A 14,859-nucleotide genomic window follows, 5' to 3' on the forward strand; every position below is an offset into this window, starting at 1 on the left:
GATTGTGGAATTGGTGGTTTGTGTGTTTGTTTGTGTGTTTGCTTATGTGTTTGTTTTGGCATTTTTCTTTCTCTTTCTCTTTTGAAAGTATTCCATTTAGTTACATTGTGTTCGCGTATGCATATTTATGAGTCAGTATAAAAGTGCGAACAACACAAATAGTACTAGATAACTTATCTGTGTCTGTCTGTCTGTGTGTGTGTCTTCCTGTGTTTCTTTTTCATATCCACCTCTCTCTCTCTCTTTCTCTTTCTCTTTCTCTCTCTCTCTCTCTCTCTCTCTCTCTCTCTCTCTCTCTCTCTCTCTCTCTCTCTCTCTCCCTCAGACCAAACAAGCTCACCGTGTACCGCGACATTGCTTCGACCACCAATGGTTTTATACGAATGTATTGGCGTGCTACCCTCTCTCTCTCTCTGTCTCTCTCTCTGTCTCTGTCTCTGTCTCTGTCTCTGTGTCTCTGTCTCTGTCTCTGTCTCTCTCTCTATCTCTCTCTCTCTCTCTCTCTCTCTCTCTCTCTCTCTCTCTCTCTCTCTCTCTCTCTCTCTCTCTCTCTCTGCTATGGTAAAAAAATAAAACGAGGAAAACGTATTTAGCTCAAGGTCATCCATATCCCGAAGGCTGCTTTAACGATGTGTCTGGGATGAACCTTTTAAATCCGAAGGTCAGGATTTCAGAAAGGGAACAAACCCATACACTGGACTGGATAAACCCGAGGATTATTTTGGCATATTTAGCAATAGCGTCACACAAATCCATTCTGAAAGCTTGTTTAGATCAAAATCGGCATCCTAATCGGAAAGTCGTGAGTTCAAGTCCCGGCCGCTGCCGCCTGGTGGGATTAAGGGTGGATTTTGTTCCGATCTCCAAGGGCAACTTATGTGCAGGCCTGCTGGTGCCACATCCCCCTTCGTGTGTACACGGAAGCACAAGACCAAGTGCGTACGGGAAAGATCCTGTAATCCATGTCAGAGTTCGGTGGGTTTAAGAAACACGAAAATACCCAGCATGCTTCCCGCGAAAGCGGCGTATGGCTGCCTGAATGGAGGGGTAAAAACGGTCATACACGTAAAAAAACACTCGTGCAAAAACGTGAGTGAACGTGGGAGTTTTAGCCCATGAACGAAGAAGAAGAAGATCAAAATCTAATATCCCGAAAAAAAAATCAAAAAAGCAATAGAAGCATCAACAAAGCATATTAATATTCAGGCCCATGAATACGCCGATGTTGTTGAAATAGTTGTAGTTGTTGCGGTTGTTGTTGATGTTGTTGTTGTCGTCGTTGTTGTTGTTGTTGTTGTTGTTGTTGTATCTAGCTCGGTATAGAACTGCTATTTGCAGAGATAACCATACAAGTACAGGACCTCATAAAAAAATTGACAGGCAAACACAATTAGTAATTATCCCAATAAACATGCCAGAACTGGGCCACTGCTGGCTTTTTGCTGGCAAGTTTGGTAAAGCTGGCCATAAAAAAACCAACACTGGGCCAATTATGGTTTGCCAACAAAGGCCCAGTTATGGCTTGCCATCACTGGCCCATCTCTGGCATTCCAGTAATATTGTCGGCCAGTAAAATGCCTTAATTGGCCCACTGTTGGCACGCCATTGGTGGCCCAGTGCTTGTTTGCCAGCATTGGGCCATAGGTGGCGATTTGCTGGCAATTATAGGTGGGTTTTTGCTGGCACGCCAGCAGTGGGCCAATGCTGGATAATTGCTGGCAAGAAGATCTGCGACAGCACAGCGGTATGACTTTCTCACTTGGAGTGACGTAATGTACAAACAAATGTCGAAATATCTTGACGTCACTCGTGATGATGACGCATTGTCAACTAAATCCGGCCCGCGGTGGTTCTGCAGATGTCCGGTTATTTGTTTTGCATTCAACTTCAAGGAATTTCCAAAGCACCTTCTTCGATTTCAGCACGCGTCCGATCTCCTCCGGCTAGAAGCAAGCGTGGTGAGTTTCACAAACAGTTGTGTGAGCAGGTCGTCGCAACGGCGTTAGATCTAGTATCTTCTTGTTCTTTTCCTCCGTTGTCGGTCTTTTTTTCAACTTTCTTCTGCTGGACGTTTGAGTCAGTTCGCAAAATATAATAGACTTTAAGAAGTCGTCCTCTCTGTAAGAAAGAATCTGCGCGCGCACGCGCGCGTGTGTGTGTGTGTGTGTGTGTGTGTGTGTGTGTGTGTGTGTGTGCGCCCGCGCGCGCGGTTGTGTGTGTGTGTGTGTGTGTGCGCCCGCGCGCGCGGTTGTGTGTGTGTGTGTGTGTGTGTGTGTGTGTGTGTGTGTGTGTGTGTGTGTGTGCCTTTTTCCTTTCTTTGTGTGATTGAGTTTGTTTTGTCTCTGTCAAAAGAAAAGCACCATAGGCATTACCATAAGCTTACTTGTAACCAAACAAATTGCATCTTGTGAATGTTGACATTGAGTATGTGTCTATTCACTCCAGGACAAAGATTTGTGCAAGTGTCTGACTGCCCAACTGGATAAGATGCAGCTCGCCTGGGTCTCAGTTCCTGAGAGAAACGCAAGAGAGCTGTCCGAGACAACGTAAGCTTCGCAGGTTAGATCAAAATACATATTCCTGTTGACCCCTTACTTCTGCTTGGCATTTTAGTCAGTTCAGAAAATATGATAGATTACAAGAAGTCGTCCTCTCTGTGAGAATGCCTCTGTGTGTGTGTATGTGTGTGTGTGTGTGTGTGTGTGTGTGTGTGTGTGTGTGTGTGTGTGTGTGTGTGTGTGTGTGCGCGTGTGTGTGTGCGCGTGTGTGTGTGTGAGCGCGCGCGCGTGCGTGCGTGCGTGTGCTGTTTGCTTGCATGCGTGCGTGTATGCTTGCGTTTGTTTGGTTGTTTGGTTGTGTGTGTGTGTGTGTGTGTGTGTGTGTGTGTGTGTGTGTGTGTGTGTGTGTGTGTGTGTGTGTGTGTGTGTGTGTGTGTGTGATATGGAATAATGAATTAAAACCAACAAAACTCGTTTGCTTTCATGTTTCAAGAGGTGAACGGCAGGAGGACTTGAGAGTTTCAATGGCTTACCGTAGGCTACGACGTCAGGACAAAGAAAAGAAGCGTTATCTCAACGTTGCGGATGCGAACAGAGAAATGACAGAATCAAGACAATCCTACGGAGGTTTACTGGGAAGTGAACAAGAAACATTCCTGCCTTTGGTCATCATGTCTCGAGTGTGAAATTTAGAACGCTGTACAAATAAAATAAAACAGTGAGCAACTGAAAACAAAGCGTACGTTTCTGTAATGTTTCGGTAATGAGTCGTTGCTGTTTGGAAGCTTTACATTTGTTTTGTTTTTAATATATATTACTGTATTGTTGTTGTGCCCGCTATAACTGCGTTGATGACGATATTCTGTCAAAACCACTGCCTTTACTTGCCAGATAAGTTACACGACAAATGTGATTAGCATTTCAATTGCATTTTACTGATGAATTTGATAATTACGCATATGCATATTGCTAATGTACAGCTTGACAGCATTGCCCTTTGCTTTATTTGCGCACGTCTTGCCGCCAGCATGGGTTGAAAAGTCCATTGATGTGCTGTGTTTTGTTATTGTTATTACATTCACAGTAAAAAATGACAAAACAAAGCATATTTATAGACTTCTAACAACCATCTATGGGCTAACAAGACTGTGCAGATCGAGTACATGAATAGAGCCGTCATTCTATCCGAATCAGTGGTATTGGTATATTTCCTGCAACTTATTGGCATTTTGCTGGCAATGGTAAAGACAGAAATATGGCATTTTGCCGGGCCACAACTGGCCCGGTAATTTCAGCAGGTAAAGGGCCATTAACGGAAAATATATGGAAAAAAGTTTTTTTATATGGAACTAAAAACCTGCAAAATGCTGGCAAAATGCTGGCGAAATGCTGGCAAAATGCTGGGTTTTTGATGGCAAGCCATCAATAAGCCATCAAATAAATGATGGGTTTTTGCTGGCAAAATTCTGGCAAAATGATGGCAAAATGATGGCAAGCCATCAAAAAGCCATCAAATAAATGATGGGTTTTTGCTGGCAAAATTCTGGCAAAATGATGGCAAAATGATGGCAAGCCATCAAAAAGCCATCAAATAAATGATGGGTTTTTGCTGGCAAATTGCTGGCAAATTGCTGGAAAAATGATGGCAAGCCATCAAAAAGCCAGCAAATAAATGATGGGTTTTTGCTGGCAAAGTGCTGGCTTGCCAGTGATGGCCCATCAATTTGCCAATGTGCATACGGGTAATATGCCAGCATTGGGCCATAGGTGGGCCTTTGATGGCAGTAGTTCTGGCAACTGGCATTGCCATCAAAACGCCAGCAGTGGCCCAGTTCTGGCATGTTTATTGGGTAAGATACATACACGCAAGCATCAGTGTGCGCGCTCACAGGCACTCACACACAAACACATACGCAGACAGACACATACACCGACAGACCATGCAGACTAGCACACACACACACACACACACACACACACACACACACACACACACACACACACACACACATGGTGAGAGGAAAAGAGAGGAGGGGCAGGCACACACATGTCGAGCCAATTTAAGGTTGAAAGTTTCTACCATCTTCTCATTTACCTCTCCCCCTCCCGAATTCCCCTTTCCCCCATCGTCATCGACTCACAAGCTGGCAACGGAGCGTCATGTCTTTGCCATCACGACCCAGCGCTGCAACGAATGGCGCCCAACAGAAAACAATACGACACTAAAACCCTCTGTCTCGGCCAGCCTACCATACATTCTCTTGTCAAATTGCATCTTGCATCGTCGGACTGCAGCTGTTGTCGCGGCCACCTCAGATTTTGCGTTGGCAATCGCGACTACGGGTAACTCAGGCTTTCGTTGGCAGTCGCGGTCGCCTAAGACCTTCGTTGGACCAGCGAGTGCTGTTCATTCAGTCTGTGTCCTGTTGTCGCGGCTGGCCCAGACCTTCGTTCGTTTGCAGCCTGACTGTCCTCACTTCTGCTGCTGTTGTGTTTTTGCTGGCGAATTTCGCCCGCTGCGTTGGGCGTTTTGGCTTTCTGTTCACTCTTGGAGCGCTGCTTGTGATGGCATCAGTGCCAGCCAAATCTGGCCGCGACTTTTAAAAGTGTAGTTCTCGTGCCAGGACTTGTGAGTTCGTTGGTAGCTTTGGGTGTGAGGAAAAGTCTTGGTGGACGACAGTGGGCTCAGGTGGCTCTATTTGATGTTACTGATGTGAACTTTTGAACTTCCTTGGTAATCAGTGGTCGATGTTGTGATGAATATTTTATCGCAGCGTTTGGAAGACAAGGCGAAGCCGAACAAGGAGAGATTAATCCCGATACGATGGTCAAAATAATGTTCCTGAGTCTTTCACGCGAAATTTCCTGAAAATATACTGCGCATATTGGCATTGTGCACGTTGTCATCTGATATTACTGGAAGTGTCGTACGGGTTTCACTCTGAAGCTCAAGAGCTTAATTTGTTTTTCTTTCCAAGCAAAATTATGTCGACAGTGTGAAACAAAATCTCTTTTAAGTCATCGTAGTGCGACCTTCCGGCAGAAAATAAGACATATCCTTTCCTTTGTTCATTGAACGAGACAGGGTAGTTATCTATTCGTATATTATATAAGGCAAAGAACACCTTGATGTTACACTTTGGTTGCCACGTGCTGGAGTTAGTGAGAGGATTCACCTCTATTCACACCACAACGTGACAGAACATCGCGACGAGAATTTTACAAAACGTGACATTGGTGTGTTTACGGCTTTGTGTTTCATTTAAAACAGTGACACGCGGCTGGACAATGTAGTGTCGAAGAAGTGAATATCATTACAATCGATTCGACAAAAGTGTAACATTAATTTCAGTTACCTTTATCTGTGGGTCGTGCATCACAGGATGACACCATTTTTGAACAACCTGTGATCAAGCTATTGATGAACTGTTTACTACCATAGTGTTAAAGACTGTTGTAATCAATGCGAGCAAGGTTCAGTCAGAACTTAAAGTGTCTGGCAGGACACTGAATGTGTCAGATCAACAGATGCGATATAGAAATCATGCTCGTGTGAAACAACGCCTCCCCCCGCCCGCGTTCCTGTCAAGTCGCGAAAAATGTCAAAGTATTATGGTGTGAAATCACCTTTGCCTCACTCAATTTACAATCCTCGCCACAGCTGGAAATTATAAAACACAAGGCTTCTTCGATTTTTTTCCCAGAGACACAGTCGTGTGTGATCTTCAATTTTCGCTCGGGGTTTCCTTCAAGTTCAGATACATTGCTGAGTAGGTTTTCGTGACTTCTACGTCCTGGTGTTACATCTGGTGTCCTGGTTTTCATGATATTTCAACGTTCCGCGGTGTTGATGCACGTGCTCATTTGAAGGCTGTGCATTTGCTGGGAGGTGACTGTCACTTTGTCGAGAGATTTTGCACGTGAGTCAATCCTGATTAAATCCTAAGTGGTGTGTGAGTGGACAGAGTACATGAGAGCGTACGGAAAAAAAACTGGTTTATATTTTTTTAAATCTTATATGTCGCACAGCACACTTTGAAGCAACACACTTAACGATAGTGGCAGATGAAAATGAATAGATGTTCAATGTTTAAGCTATTAAAGGTCTACTCTACGTATACACTAAACACATTTTGCTGCGTTAAAAGATAAAAAAAAAAGATTTGTTTCTTTTGCTTCTTTCAAATAATTGTGATAAGGTTTACATCTCAGAATGTCCTACTGTTTTGACGTTTTTCCTCAACCTCTCTGTTTGCCCCTGTCTCTGTGTGTCTGTCTGTCTGTCTGTCTCTGTGTGTCTGTCTGTGTCTGTCTGTGTCTGTGTCGGTGTCTCTCTCTTTGTCTGTCTGTCTGTCTGTCTGTGTCTCTGTCTCTATCTGTCTGTATGTCTCTGTCTCTCTCTGTCTCTCTGTCTCTCTGTCTCTGTCTCTGTCTCTCTCTGTCTCTCTCTGTCTCTCTGTCTCTCTGTCTCTGTCTCTCTCTCTCTCTCTCTCTCTCTCTCTCTCTCTCTCTCTCTCTCTCTCTCTCTGATTATGAACACGTGCAACTTTTGTCGCACGTTAGCGCAAGTTCTTGTTATGAAATGTATCCTGTTCTCATTACTCTAAACGAGGGGAATTAAAAGCAAAGTACGATGTTGAAACGTGTGCGGCGTGCATTGATTTTGCCCCCGCACTTCTACCGCAGTAGGGTAATAACTTCTTTCTGTAGAGAATCGAGGACAATGTACGGTAAAAGATCTGCTTTATGGCCTGATTCCTTGTTTCATACCAGATGCGCTGCGTATTTCATTGAAAAATAGAAAGTGTATAGCGATGTCTGAAATATTTCTTAAGTTATTCACTCTAGCCGATTTTCAACTGACTTGACATGTGTCAGTGAGAAGTCTCTCAGAAGTTGGTGTGGCACAATTGGATCATATTTTCAATACTGTTTCCCGCCAGATTGTTTCATGCTTGTGTTTGATTAAAACCAGGTGTGGTTTTACCTTAACAATCAGTAAACCTCATTTTCCTTCAATGTAAATTCTCGTACCTTTCAGAACCTCATTGGCGTCAGTTTTAATTCGTATTGTAACCTAAATAAAGGACACATATAACGTCACCAACTGCGTCGTTCAGGCTCTGTTTGGGTAATGGTAAAGAATTTATTGGGACACATTAATTGTTTTGTTTTTTAACTTGATCTAGGTTTTTTGTAGCGTGAGAAACAGAAAGGGTCCCGGCCTGACCTCTATAACAATTTCGCGGGTCACCTAGAATCAGTCCAGATGGTCCAAATAGCCACATGGTGCACTGAATGGTAATAAATAACAAGTCTTGTGAAGCGAAATTAATACATTTAGTCAATCTGTCAAACTAACGGAATGATACTTAACGCAATGCAATTCATGAAGACACTGCTTCGCGGATACCCCGCGACCGAGACTGTAAGCGCTGACACATTATGTTTCACGTGAAAAACGTAGCTGATCGCTGGAAGTGACAAGCCGGTATAGCGCGCTAGCGTACAGCTCTTAATTGAAAAGCGCGGGTTTTTGTTTTATTTTACCGTCGCGATATAACCTTGAATGGTTGAAAACGACGTTAAACACCAAATAAAGAAAGAAAGAAAGAAAGTTTTATTTTAATTTTTCTGAGCTTGCTTTTTATCCAATCATAACATGTCGACATGTTTGTGGAATCAGGTAATGATAAAGAATAAGGTCAAATTAAGTTTGGATCGATTACTAAAGTTTTAATTAGAATGTTGAGATTTTTAATGATACAACTCATGAAATAATGTTTAAGCTTCCAAGCTGTAATGCAATCCCATAGTCCGGGCTTGGTCGAAGATTGCTTCACGAAACTTTCAATCTATTTGATCAAAAAATGAGGGCCAGACAGTCCCGCCTCAACATTCACTAAAAGCCAGAAATGACGTCAGCAAAAACATTTATCAAAAAATGGAGAAAAACTTTTTCTATGGATATTATCTAAAAGAATGTTATTTTAAGTTTCATGAAGATCGATCCTGTAGTTTTTTCGGAATCAATCTACACACACACACACACACACACAACACAGACCACGACCCTCGTCTCGAATCCCAGTCTTTGTTGCAGAATGTTAATCAAAACTGACTCAGTCGATCATTATTATGCAATCTGGGTAAAGCACGACCATCCAAATTCGTTTCTGTATAGATCGGTTTGTGGTTTATTGGTTTGAAGGTTACGAACGCCGATCTTTTATACTATGCTGGCTTTCAGCGGTTACAAGAACCAAAATCAAACTAAGTAGATGTGGTAACGTGTCGATATTTCCTAAGGAAATTAGCTTGTGCAAGATATTGATGTTCGATTATGAGTTTTACGCGTTCAGCGCGGTGCTAATTTGACGCATGAAACAGCGGTGATGTAATTGAGATTTCAAGTTGTCAGGGACAGCAGTGGCCGGCCACGGTCATGTTTTGATAATTCGTTTTCAAACCAGCATGTTTTTTGTGTGTGGTTTTTCTGCAAATACTTTTCAAACATAAGTGATTGATTACCTTTCTTGCACAGTGAAGAAAAGGTAGCTTACACAATTCTGAAACGTCCCCTCTCTCTCTCTCTCTCTGTCTCTGTCTGTCTGTCTGTCTGTCTGTCTGTCTGTCTGTCTGTCTGTCTGTCTGTCTCTCTCTCTCTCTCTCTCTCTCTCTCTCTCTCTCTCTCTCTCTCTCTCTCTCTCTCTCTCTCTCTCTCTCTCTAGTGCACAAACTGGCCACGCGTGCAATGACCGAATTGAAATGTGGTATCTGATCACTTGTTGAAAGCAACTCTTAATAGTTGCCATGGAAAACCAAAGCCAATTAAGACCTTTTACCGCGAGGAGAAACCGTGCCGATTTTAACTGCTTGTAAACTGATACCGCGATAAACTGAGATCCCACGTTTCTCAGTTTTCCTTTTTTCTCCGGCACAATCAGTTCGCTTCAAATTTCTCTCGCACAATGCATTGTTATCCTGCTTTCAAGCGCGCTGATTCATTCCGAGAACTCGTGGAAAACATGCATGGGAACGGAAAGAGCCTGGAGAAGATAATGGGAAACATGAAATACAAGAACTGGAAAGGGAAGAGCATGAAATCTTTTTGCGAGGGGAAATTATGGTTGTTGGAAAGGGGGCCGAATGCAAAGTGCGCAGAAAATTGGACTTTTTGGAAACGACCGAGGTTTGAAGGGTCATTCCGGAAAAAATTGTGAGATCCCAACAGTTGGGTTTCTAACCCTTCTGGTCTTCTTCGACAATTCTTGTTTTTCGTCTCTCTCGCTAATATTCTAATTATATAATAATTATAATCACATCATCATCGAATTTGCAGAGCGCCAATTGAGCATTGCGGTTTTGAGTTATAATTTTATTACGCCAATAGATTTACCTTGCGGGTGAAGTGATGGAAACTCGTATCATTATGAAAACGCGTGTCTAATTTTCAGTACAATGCAACCCCCTTGTTTAAGACCTCCAAAATCTGAGAAAATCAGGTCTTAAAAAGGAGGGAGTCGTAAAATGGGGGTACATTTACAGAGATTATGAACAGAAAGTCTGAGAAAACAGGGTCGTGAAACGGAGGGAGTCTTAAATTGGGGTGTGGGGGTGGGGGGGTGGGGGGGGGGTGTGTGTGTCTTAAAAGGGGGATTTCACTGTCCATAGCTGCCGACAAACGGTGATGACTGTTTGGTGGATGAGAAAAAGTGCACTCAGCAATAACCCAGCGCAGGTCGACAGCCCTGTATCATTCGATTCGGTAAACAGTGGATCAGAAACAATATTTGCATTGCAATCAATGGTGGCGAGAAGCTATTGTTTGCATTCATTTCTGTTGACAGACTTTTCATTAGTATCACTTATAGATGGGATGCTACGGTGATACTTCCGTCCCTCCGACTGTTCGTCCCTCTGTCTGTTTGTCTGTCTGTGGGTTTTTTTCTGTCTATCTGTCTGTCAGCCTGTCTGCCTGCTGTCGGTCTCTCTACCTTTTTGCATTGTTCTGTTATTTTATAGAACTGTACATTCGCTTTAGGCCTTGTTTTTGTTGTACACTTTTGTTCAAACCTCTTTCCGGGATTTGTTCTCGTTTCATATTTTCCCACCCTTCCCTCCTTGCTCTTGTCCCAACTCTGACGAATTGTGGATTGGGTTGTGGCACAGGTATATTATCTACAAGTATGATGATCTGCTGATGGTTGTATAAAATTTGGTCCTGTCAGTCTGTCTGACGACAATCTTCCATTTTGTTTCCATTTTTTGTTTCAGATATGTTTGGTCTCTCACTATCACAACACTTGACGCATTCTACACAAAGAAATGGGTTTGCTCGTATATCAAATGTATTTATTTCTATCTAAGCTTCTATCTAATCCTCTGTTCTGCAGTACCCAGGGACACGATCAACAATGTTTAGTTTAACTATATACAAATCGGACCAACGTTTGTAAACTGTTTTCATTAACTAGACAGTGAGAAAAAAAGGTCTGGTTGTTTACTCAGAATACTACACAAGACAAAAACTCAATTTCGCAGAACGGAGCGAAAACGAATTGATTTCTTTGTGCAGCCTTGGTCCCTCGTCAGTCAAAATGTCGGACGCTGAATAGCAACAGTTAACATCAAGGAAAAGTCTTGAAACTGATTTGGTAAGTTATCGGGATTTAAAGGCCGTAATCAGGTAAACGATTGTAGCGGTGTCCTAATTACGGTAAAATCAATACCTTCTTGTCTTGTTAAAACTTAAATCTCCTGAATAATGGTGACAAAAGTTACATTTGAAGTACGTATTTTGAAAGAGTTTGTTTCTGAAAACTAGCGTATACGTTACCAGGCCTTGTTGTCTGATTTCCGAACAGCCATTACCACCCCCCCCACCCCCTCCCTCCCTCCCGCAGAATTGTGGTAGTTTTGTTGGTGTTGTCGTGAGTCAGTCATGGAAGGACGATCGTCATTCTTTGCATTCAGTTATTGCGTACTGCAAAGAAAACCTTGCGCAAAAATTAACTTAGATGCTTTCTTAATATCAGCCTGAGCAAACAAAAACACACACACACACACACACACACACACACACACACACACACACACACACACACACGCACACACACACACACACACACACACACACACACACACACGCACGCACGCACCACATTTTACACCTTCATCTATCTCCAACATCATCTTTCAAGACGAGGAAGGGCTTTCTGGGCGTGTTGATATTGAAACCAGTCATGATTGATGCGAACCACACCCAACAATATTGCGTCTGAAAATCGCAGACGCGTGGAATTTGCCGCGTAAAGTTTCTGTCGATAGTGATTTCAATGTGATCTCCTTGCGGGTATCTTCTGATGTTGTCGATAATGTTTAGCTGGTGGCGTCTTCTTCTTCTACGTTAATTCATGGACTGAAACTCCCACGTATACTTGTGGGTTTTTACGTGCATTAGGCATAAAAATAAAAAATAGTCTGTTTACGGTATCCCGACCGACCCTATTTTTTCGCGCGACCCTAGACTTTTTTTTTGGCATTTGGGAGAAAAAGAAAAAAAAATCTTTGTTTTTTGGCAAAATAACTTAAAAATATGTTTTTTGGGAGAACAAAAAATCCCGACCTACCGACCCTATTTTTTTGGCCTATGTTACCCTAAACAGACTTCTTTTTTTTTGCCTAAGCGTTTTTACCCAGCCATTTAGGCGCTACTGTTGTGAACACGTTTTGCATGGGTTGCCGACTGACACCTCACACTGAACACGTTTTAGCACTATATTGCATTGCCAGGTAATTTGCTAATTTGCCAAAGGTATAATGCCGGTAATATTTTATTCAATAACTTCGCCGGTTTATGTCGTGTTTGTCTGCTGCGTTGGAATCATATCCCTGCTTTAAAGGGACCTTTCTTCTGGTCTAACCCATCGTGTACGTTACCACAAGTCTCTCCAGGCTTTTACATGGGATAAGAGCAACCTTAAATTTGAACACGAATCAACATTCAGCAGCCTGGCTATACTATCTTCGGGAAAAGCTTTCCTTTATTAATTTCGAAAAAACGACATATCAATCGGTGTGAGATTTAAATTCAACAACAAAAGTCCCACTCCGCACGATAAGTAGCCAGGCTTTTTTTTTTTTTTTTTTTTTTGGGGGGGGGGGGGGGAGGGTTGCGTCTTAGCGAAAGGACCTTCTTACCACGTGTAATAGACTGGACAGATCTGATATGTTTGTACAGGATTGCTCACACGACGATATAATTATTCACACAATGGCTATGTCCAAAACCCGAAGCTAACCAGTTTTAATGTAACCTTGTCCTTGAAGATAATTTTCTATCAGAACCGACCCATATAAGTCAATGGCATCTGCGCTCAATTTTGTTGTTACTGTCTCTCCCGGTAAATTATAAGTCCGTGGCGACATCTAAACTCGCTTGGGTCGAATCAGATGATGACCTTGAGGATGTTTCATATCAGAGCAGCCCTTTATGCCTATGGGTACCATGCTTCATTTTTTCTTCTTCGCTGTCTGTCCAAGCAGTCAGTCCTGATTGCCGTCAAAAAGTGTCACACGTTTTGCTGCCATGCTTATTTTTCTTCTCTTTTTTTCCAGCAGTAGTTCCGTGATGACGTCAAAAATTGGTATAAGTTCCGATCAGAAAATGACCTTGAAATTCAGGTTGACTTTATAGATCTTAACTGACCCTGATGGCTATGGCTACCATGATTCATTTCCTTTGCATTGTGTGTCTTTGCAATTAGTGCGAAGTTGACGTCAAGAATCGGTCGGTGGGGTCAGACAATGACATTGATCTTGACGCTAATTTTGGCATCAGAACTGACCCTGAACCCTCGAGATACCTAGCTTTATTTGCAGAAGATTTGCGATGTCAAGAATAGATCGGTCGCGTCAGAAACTGACCGTGACCTTGGAGTAATTTTAAATCAGATCCGATCCTGATCCCTCTGGCTCCCCTGCTTAATGTTCGTCTCATTGTATGTGTCACAGCAAGAGGTCCGTTGTGACGTCAAAGTATGGCCAAGAAGTGTCATGCATGTAGATTTCGTACGGGTTAGGACTTTGACTCCAACGGTTGTTGCTGAGTTTTTCTTCTTCTAGCAGGTCGATAGTGACGTCAAAAATTGGCCAAGTATTGTCATAAGTCTTGTTAACAGCCGTGCTCGATATGACAGGAAATGGGATCATCCCATAGTGCACTTGCGAGTGTTTTAGTGCTGGAACCTGATAAAATAAATCAGAATGCAGGCGACATTGAAGTGTGGGGGCGATGGCGGGTAAAAGGGAAGGGGGAGGGATTGTTGAGGGGAAGGGGGTGTTGGTGGGATATGGCAAGGGGCCAAAGGACGCAAGGGTTTTTATGGGGGCGAGGACGCCCCCATTCTATACGGATAGTTTCGAGGTTGACCATGGGCAGCGCCATTTTGTTGTGAAATACGTCATCAGTTTGTGTACACAGGAAGTTGTGACATCCGTCACCCTATGGGAGGGGTGGAGGCAACATTGTTCATCTGTAGAAAGTTGTGAAATCCGTCACCCTATGGGAGGAGTGAAGGTAAAATTGGTCATCACAGAGTTTGTATAACACAGGAAGTTGTGAAATACGTCACCCTATGGGAGGGGTGACGGCAAAATCGCAAAAACATGAGAGGTCGCAATGTGCAGGGTCAACTGCAACAAACTCAAACCGAGCCATTCATACCTAGTTGTATTTGAGTGACTTATATACCGACATTTTTATTTCTTATTTTCAGCACAGGTGTAGGAAAAATCATGAACCAAAATGTTATTTATTTTCTAATTTAACATTTTTTTTACAAATATGACCATGGTCTTTTAAACATACAGTGACATTAAACATTGTTATGTTAAAAAAAAGACAAAAGAAAAAAAAACCTTTTGTGCACAAATCAGAAAATACATTGTACATTTTACCTACAGGCCAAACAGTGTCTGTTGGCGGCAAAGGACACAGCAAGTTGCTATTTTTAGATCGATTAAAAGTTGTCAAGAACAGGCGCTTACATTTGGATGTGTCCACTGATAGTAGGTTTGGTTGTGATCAATCAGAATGATGTGGGAATAAAAATGTATGACAGTTTGGTATGATGACATGTAATTCACATATGCTGAAATGTAATATTATACATGATATAATATTATTATGGCTGTTGCCATGACCATGAACCCCAAGAAAGGTTTAATGTTATGTAAAATCAAAATACCAAAATCAAGCACCTACTAATCTGGTCAACGGTGCGGGAACAGTGAGGCCTTCGTGAAATGTTCAACGTTGGCCAATAATAATTTTAACAATGTACGTACGTTGTGTCGT

At 42.6% G+C, this 14,859-nt stretch overlaps 1 protein-coding gene across 1 annotated transcript in view; it reads left to right on the forward strand.

The window, feature by feature from the left end:
* The first annotated feature begins 5,957 nt into the window (after positions 1–5,957).
* LOC138979503 (synaptotagmin-6-like) overlaps positions 5,958–14,859 on the forward strand; it is a 108,582-nt gene continuing 99,680 nt past the window's right edge. Inside the window, exon 1 of the mRNA XM_070352217.1 lies at positions 5,958–6,418. The gene's annotated coding sequence lies outside the window, so the exon portion shown is untranslated. The remainder of the gene's footprint in view (positions 6,419–14,859) is intronic.

This window comes from Littorina saxatilis, linkage group LG1, assembly GCF_037325665.1.
Source record: "Littorina saxatilis isolate snail1 linkage group LG1, US_GU_Lsax_2.0, whole genome shotgun sequence".
Lineage (NCBI taxonomy): Eukaryota > Metazoa > Mollusca > Gastropoda > Littorinimorpha > Littorinidae > Littorina > Littorina saxatilis.